Source organism: Ziziphus jujuba, chromosome 3 (assembly GCF_031755915.1).
Source record: "Ziziphus jujuba cultivar Dongzao chromosome 3, ASM3175591v1".
In the NCBI taxonomy this organism is placed as follows: Eukaryota; Viridiplantae; Streptophyta; class Magnoliopsida; order Rosales; family Rhamnaceae; genus Ziziphus; species Ziziphus jujuba.
Genome location: NC_083381.1, coordinates 13621488 through 13629171, shown reverse-complemented (window position 1 = coordinate 13629171; position 7684 = coordinate 13621488). Strand labels below are relative to the sequence as shown.

The window sequence follows — 7684 nt, the reverse complement described above, 5'->3', positions numbered from 1 at the left end:
CGATTTCAAGTCTTTTTCGCACCATGTCTGCCAAAACCAATAGGATGCAATTGTCGGAGACTTAATCATGTCTTATATATATCTACTGATATCAACTAATTATTAATTTTGACCAAGAATATGTATATATTGTTAATTAAGAAAAAAAAAATTTCAGCATAATTTATGATCACTGATTTTGTAAAAAATGTTAATTAATTATTTAGAAGTAACTAAAATAGAGTAATAACACATTATCTCTTGATCATGAACACACACACATTTTTTTTAATTTAACAGTGCTGCAGAGACAGTACTAGAATGATAAGATGAAGAAGAAACCCAGATGTTCTTACTTATTTTCCAAATCACTTATTAATAATAATTTAATTATTAGTATTAGTATTAGTTTTCTTATGAAAAGAAAACCAAGATTAATTGATACCTGAAGGTGTCCTAGTCTTGAACTGTCGCATCCAAGAAAGCTATGAGATTCTTATAAGAAGAGCCACCTTCCATGGCAGCTTCTCTGCTAAAATCCTTCCATTTCTTAGCATTCCATCTAATTTCTTCACCTTTTTCTCCATCACCCATCACCAATTCCAAGCACCTCTTAATCTCATCACCTTCAACAATCCCCTCCTTATTTGCTCTCGCTCTCACCCCAACCTTCCATGAATCCTCAATCAGCTTCGCATTTGTCCCTTGATCTGACCACTGAGGAAATCCCACCATTGGAACCCCACAAACCAAGCTCTCCAATGTAGAATTCCACCCACAATGTGTCACAAAGCAACCCAATGAAGCATTTGACAAAACCTCCATTTGTGAACACCATTGAACTATCTTCCCAACCCTCTCCAATCCCTCTCTACGACTCAATCCATTTTCTTCTTTCTTCTCTTCTGGGTTTTGCCTCTTTATTATCACCCAAAAGAATGGACATCCAAAGCCCAACAAACCTCTTCCAATTTCCTCCAAATTACAAATGCTTTAGGCTTCGAGTTCAACCATTCGTTATAATCCTTTGAACCTTTGTAAAGATCATCTCCAAATGAAGTATTAGATGGATCTTTCCCATCCAAGAAAGCAGACGGCAATCATATCGAACGTTATGATTGATCTTAAAGCCTCGGGCTCTAAAGCATCGAAGGTGTTTACAAGCATTGATTTTGATTTGTCTTCTTTCTCAAGCAATATCTCAAATAGCTCTTTCAATATAGGGAGGACGAAACTGTAGTATTTGTAGAATCCATGAAGGAAGGTAGATCACGGCTGGTGAGCTTCAATGGCAATCCTGGTAATTCTATCGCACTTGAAGGATCATTGTTATTGTTGAACAGATCTTCACAGCCATGGAAGTAATAATAATAGATGTCCAACATAGTAGCTGTAACACTTCGTCCCAAAGTACGTCGGAATTTTTACACGTTAACCGAGGTTGATCGTTGATCGAGAGGGTTAAAATTTTGACTTTTTGTTCTGGATGGAATTTTATGTTGATCGAGGCACCATTTCAAAGTACATATCGTTCCGAGTTCATAGACTAGTAGCACGTCGAAGTCAGAGCTACCGTTTGAAAGTTATGCGCAAGACAAGTTGTGGTCCAAGCTGTCCAAGGGTGCCAAGTTTGACTTTTTATTTATGTAGAATTTCGATTTGACTCTTGTATAGTTGTAAAGTACTCATCGATACGAGTCTATAGACTAGTAGCACGCCTAATTTGGACACCAGGTTAAAAAGTTATGGACTCATAAAATTTTTCAGATACATTATTATTTTATACTATTTTTAATTAAATGGTGTTATTGTGAAAAATATGCGCCATGTGTCAAGCCCTTAGCCTATCCCATGAGTGCACAATGGCACCCATGGGATGGCTTTTTATTGGCCCAAACCCATGTGTGAGCCATGTGACAAGAGAGAGAGAGAGAGAGAGAAAGCGGGGAGGAGAGAGAGAGAGAAGCCACCACCCACGGCCACCCTTCGTTCACCGTCCTCCACCCCTTTCCGGCCAGCCTGCCAAATCTCCTAGCCACCGGACCACCGACGCGCCCAGATTGGGGCATTTTCAGACAGCAGTGTCGAAAAATTCCCACTTAGATTTCTCCTTGATTCGGCCTCCATTTGCCTCACCGCTAGTCCCATTTGTTCGCCCATCCTCTGATCTACATTTCATCCAAAAATCATGACTAGTGGCCACCGAATGCCTCGCTGGCAGTGACGGGTTCCGGTGACCACGACGGCTCGTCAGGAAATCGATTTTTCGACGAGTTCCCAGCTGCACCGCCCATCTTTTCCCACTAGTTCCGACCTCCTGAACCCAGATCTAAGGTCGGTTCCTCCAACTCCCGATGGTTTGTGAGATCCGAAGATCCAAAACCCGACACCTTTTCGACAAGATTCCAGCCACCTCGGGTCTGATCTCCGGAAAGTGAGACCAGATTCGTAATCCTCATTTCACAAGCTTTGATTCAGTATATCATTCGTAAATTTTGGTTGTCATTTGTGTTCTCTCCCCGAGTACCCATACAGGGGTTACCCGATTAAAATATTAAAATAATTAGTTTTGTGTATTGTGGATATTTTAGGTACACGTGTAGGTAGTGGACGGTTTAAGCACCGGCGCTGTAGGGATGCCGAAGCGACCGTATGAAAGTTTCTCTCTTTAACCTCTCACCGAACGGTGCTCGGGACGCTGGATATCGTAGGGCATTACTGGTATATATTGTGGTGTGTCAAGTATTATTTTTCTGATATAAATTTCAAATCCTAAAGTTTTAAAATTGTATTTAAATTAAATGTATTTAATTTGTTTTATCACCTATTTCCAATTAGTATTTTTCTAAAATGTATTTATTCATATTTTATGTCATTTATTTTAAAATAATGTTTTTAAAATGCATCTTGCCATATTTTTATTATATAGATTGGTTGAATATTTCAAAATGAATATTATAATATTTTTACCACTTATTTTACATGATTGTTTGTAATTATTTAAATTATATTTTTGACACTGTTTATTTTAGTTTATTAAATCAAATTTTACGAATTATATATTGAATTTCACTTTTATATTATATTTCTTTAATGCAAGTATTCTAAATTTATTTTATTATATTTTATTCGTATTTGGATTATTCAAATTTTTATTAAATTAATTATTCCTTGATTTTTGGGGCATAAAAGATTGGGTTTTACGAAAATGTTTTAAAATGAGAACTTTTCCAACGGAGTGAATGATGAGGGTTTTGAGAGAAAATATTATTTTCAATTAATTATTAATTATTTACTTATTTATTCTTAATTATTCAAGTGTACTATGACTATCATTGCTATTATAATTGTAGAGTAGATAGGGTTACTTACTGAGATGATTAGCATCTCATATTTCTTAAATCCATTCTCCTAGGTACAAGGATTGGTGGACGTTCGTCCGGAGCGAGTTTAACCTTCGTTGCTGTCATATTTCGAGGAGTTCTCTTTCTTTTCATTTATTTCTATTGTAATGTTTCTTTTCATCCTTTTTTGTATAACTTTCATACTTAATTGTACCCTATGATGCTCTGTATAATATATTGGATATATTTTATTAAATACTGCATTAGTTCATTGTTTAATTTATGGAAGTGCTGATTATTGTGGAATTAAATTGTAGTAAAGTGGAGGAATAAGGTGGTATATATATAGAAGTGTGTTTTCAGTGCAGGGAATTGTGGTAAGTCCAACCCGTGGGGAGGTTCTACCGGATTTTCCATTGGAATGTCCAGTAGGGTTTCCCTAGGATCAGGGCTTGTTTAGGGTTCTGGTGAAAAATCTTGGACGGGACCTGACAGTAGCTAGTTGAATCCAAAGCAACATCGATGGAAGACCAAGTTCATGTAACACCCCGTCCCAAATCGCACCGGAATCCGTGCACGTTGACCATTGACCATTGACCGAAGGGGGTCAAAAGTTGACTTTTTGACTCGGTGGGAATTTCAAGTTGACCAGGGTACCGTGGCGAAGTGCACGATGCCACGAGTTCGTAGACTGGTAGCACATCGTAAACGAAGCTACGGTTTGGAAGTTATGGATGAAACAAGTTGCGGTCCAAACTGTCCAAGGAGTGCCGGGGTTGACTTTTTGTTTATGGGGAAATGAGCTTTGACTCGTGCATGGTTGTGAAGTGCTCATCGATACGAGTTCACAGACTAGCGGCACGCTCGAAACGGACATCCGGTTAAAAAGTTATGGACGTTTGAAGTTTACCGGATATTGTATTATTTTAATGTTTTTGGGTCTATGAACAGTGAAATGCCACGTGTCAGCTTTTGATTGGTCCACGTGGCATGAACAGTGTCACACAAGGGTTTTTATTTGTTAAAAGTCTCAGGGAAGAGAGAGAAAGAGAGAGAGGAGAGAGAAAGAGAGACAGAGAGACCGCCGGCCACCGGAGTTTTCCACTGTTCCGGCCGATCTACAGTACACGCGCCGGCCAGCAACGTTGCCCTCCTCATTTCTGGCAAAACCTCCAAATTTCACAGCGAACGGCCGCCGGACCCGCCTGGATCGGAGCTCCGAAGTTCGGCGGCGAGTTTTTCCCCTCCACTGCCGGCCACCGCAAATCGACCCTTTTCAGGCCATTTTCCGGCCACATGTGCAAGCTAGCCTTGATCCTCTCCTCAAGTCCGGTCGACCCACCAAAAATCACGGCCATCGGACCACCGACGCGCCGGGATCGGAGCGTTTTTCGGCGAGGGGCCAGAAATCTTCAAACTGAGATGTCTCCGCCGTCTGACCTCCGTTTTGCTCACCGCCGGTCCCGTTGGGTTGTTCTCCTCAAGATCTACAAATCTGCAAAATGTCACGACCAACGGCCACCGCACGCGCCGCCGCCGGTGACGGTTGCCGGTGACCGTGGCGGCTCGCCGAAAAGTACTGTTCCGGCGAGTGCTCGAAATTCTGGCCAGCTCCAGTCCGCAGTGTTCGACCTCCTGAACTCGAATCCGACTTCCGTTTCCGCCAATTCGCGACGGTTTGGGAGAATTGCGGAGCCGAAACTCGGAAAGCTTTTCGGCGAGATCCCGACCCCGTTGGGTCCGAACACCGGAAAGTAAGACCGAATTCGTGATCCTCATCACGCGAGCTTCGATTCGGTATATAACTCGTAACCCTTAGATGTCGTTTGCTGTTCGCTCCCCGGGTATCCATTTGGGAATTACCCGAATAAAATATTAATATTTTTGGTTTGTGCACTGTGGTTGTTTAGGTGCACGCGCGAGTAGTGGAGTTGATCCCGAGGAGGATCTTAGTTGATTTGCGTGCTCCAGGTGAGTGACCCACCTTCAAAAATTATTTTGGGCAATTAATTATATTTAATTGGTATTTAATTTAGTATTTAAATTATGCTCATGTGGTGTGGTTGAATTATGGTTTTAATGCGGTTTAATTTAATTTATTTGTTATGCATGAGCAAGGTATGTTTCGGTATTAATTTTACGTGGTTTCAAATGTGATTTCTCGGGCATAATTGGGTTAAATATTTTATAAAAATATTTGGTTAAATTTTATAAATTATGCCCGTGGTATTTTTATGGTTGCATCTCGTATTTCGAGGAAAATTGTGGTTTGTTGATTATCGCTGTTTCGTACCGGGTTGTTTGAATAAAAATATGTGGGATGGTGTTTTGTGAAAATATGGTATACTTCCCACGGTGGTTTTTGGAAAAACGGTACGGTTGGTTATTATTGTTTATTTTTAGACGCACTCATACAGTATTGGTGTTCTAGTGTATGGTGTATGGACACGTGGTTTAGCACGCGGTTATTATATGGTTTAGCGTGCGGTTTTTACTTCACCCGTGAGTTGCCATTGGACCGTGGGCAGGCAAGTTGTTATTGGCCACAGCCGCCCCCCTCCTTGGCCGGGTGATGGTTTTTTAGCAGTCGGTACTGTCGGGACGCCGAAGTGACCACTGCAGGTTTCTCTCTTTAACCTCCCGCCAGTCGGTGTTCGGGACGCTGGGTATCGGAGGGCATCACCGGTATATGGTGTGGTGCGTCAGGTGTAATTGTCGGTGTGAATTGCAAATAATGGTTTAAACCCCAAAGGTGTTCAAAAATTATTTACCATAATTTATTACATTTTAATTATATTTGGGGTATTTATTTATTTAATTGTTGTTGTTAAATTATTTAATCCCTTGGTTTTTGGGAGGTATGCACATTGGGTTTTGCGAAAAGGTTTTAAAAAGGGAACATTTCAAACGGAGCGATTGGTGAGAGTTTTGAGGGAAATTATTATTTTCCAACAGTAATTATTATTTATTTATTAATTGCTGGTATTTGTTCTATTCCTTAATTGCTATTACTATTATTATTTTTATTATCGCAAAAGGTGTTCAGTAGTTCGGGTTACTCACGGAGATGATTAGCATCTCACACTCTTAAATTCCATTCCCTTAGGTGCAAGTGGTGGTAGACGTTCTTCCGGAGCGAACCAAGTTTTCCGCTGCTGTTGTGTTTCGAGAAGTATCTTTGTACTCTTTCTTTTCAGTGTATTATTTCTTTTCAGCCTTGTTGTATTTCTATTGTTTAGCACTTCTTAAAGCTCTGTATACTATTGGGATACTTCTGTTTTATTTATGCACTGGACTATTGTTGCTTTTAAGAAGTGCTTAAATTTGTGGAATCAGTTTGTAGTTTGTGGGAGGAATAAGGGGATGAGTATAGAAGTGTGTTTTCTGTGCAGGTAATTTGTGGTAAGTAAATCCCTTAGGGGAGGCTCTGTCGGATTTTCCGTTGGAGGGTCCGGTAGGGTTTCCCTGGGATCAGGGCTGTCTAGGGTTCCGGGGAAGGAATTCTGGACGGGTCCTGACAGTTCATCTACCACCTTAGCCACCCAGGAAGCATGAAAGTGTAGACTAAGCAACTGAAAGGATGGCCTTCGTTTGCACTGGAGACGATGAGATCCCGTAAAGCTTGTGAACCGCGACGCCTTATCTCGGAGAAATAGTGGTTGACATCATCACCTGACTTGAAGTCATCATCGTAGCCATCGGAGAAGTGGGAAAACGACAAGCTGTCGATGATGGTGTTGAGATTAGAAGAAGAAAAAGCTTTGGCCATGCGGCTGTAGGCTGAAAGAGAAGTGAAGAAGGTGACATGGGCACCTATGGCGGTTAAGCACTTTGTAAATTTAAAGGGCAGCGTTTATGTGACCTTGTGCTTGGTAGGTGACGATGAGGAATCGAGGAGGGTTTACCATGACTTTATTCTATATAATTATTTGTTTTTCCTAAATATATTTAGGCTTAGAATTGCGTGAAGAATTGAAATTGTTGAAAATGTATGGAGGAGATGGACAAGGCGTGTTTTTAAAGAAAGGGGATTGAAAGAAAAAGGTTTGGTGTGTTTATGGTGATGGAGAATACAATGAATAAGTGGAGCAAGTCATCAATTGGGAGTTGGAGTTTTTTTGTCTTAAATGTCAAGAGAAATATCGATTGCATTTCCTTGTCTCTTTGACAGTTGTATTTTGCTGATGGAATGGAAGTTAAAGATTTACACCGCGTGAATGCATATAATTTAATTCTCTCCAGAGAAGTTACAAAATTAATATATATGTATTTAAACAAAAAACATACATACATATATATATATATATATCGTCCGTCTACGGTGTAGATGTTCGGACGTTTTTATTATGCTGATGTCATAA

The 7684-nt window shown here is 40.3% G+C and overlaps 1 pseudogene; it reads right to left on the bottom strand.

Annotated features, from left to right (window-relative positions):
• Positions 1-435: 435 nt before the first annotated feature.
• LOC132803104 (phloretin 4'-O-glucosyltransferase-like) lies at positions 436-7231 on the bottom strand (annotated as a pseudogene).
• Positions 7232-7684: the final 453 nt, after the last annotated feature.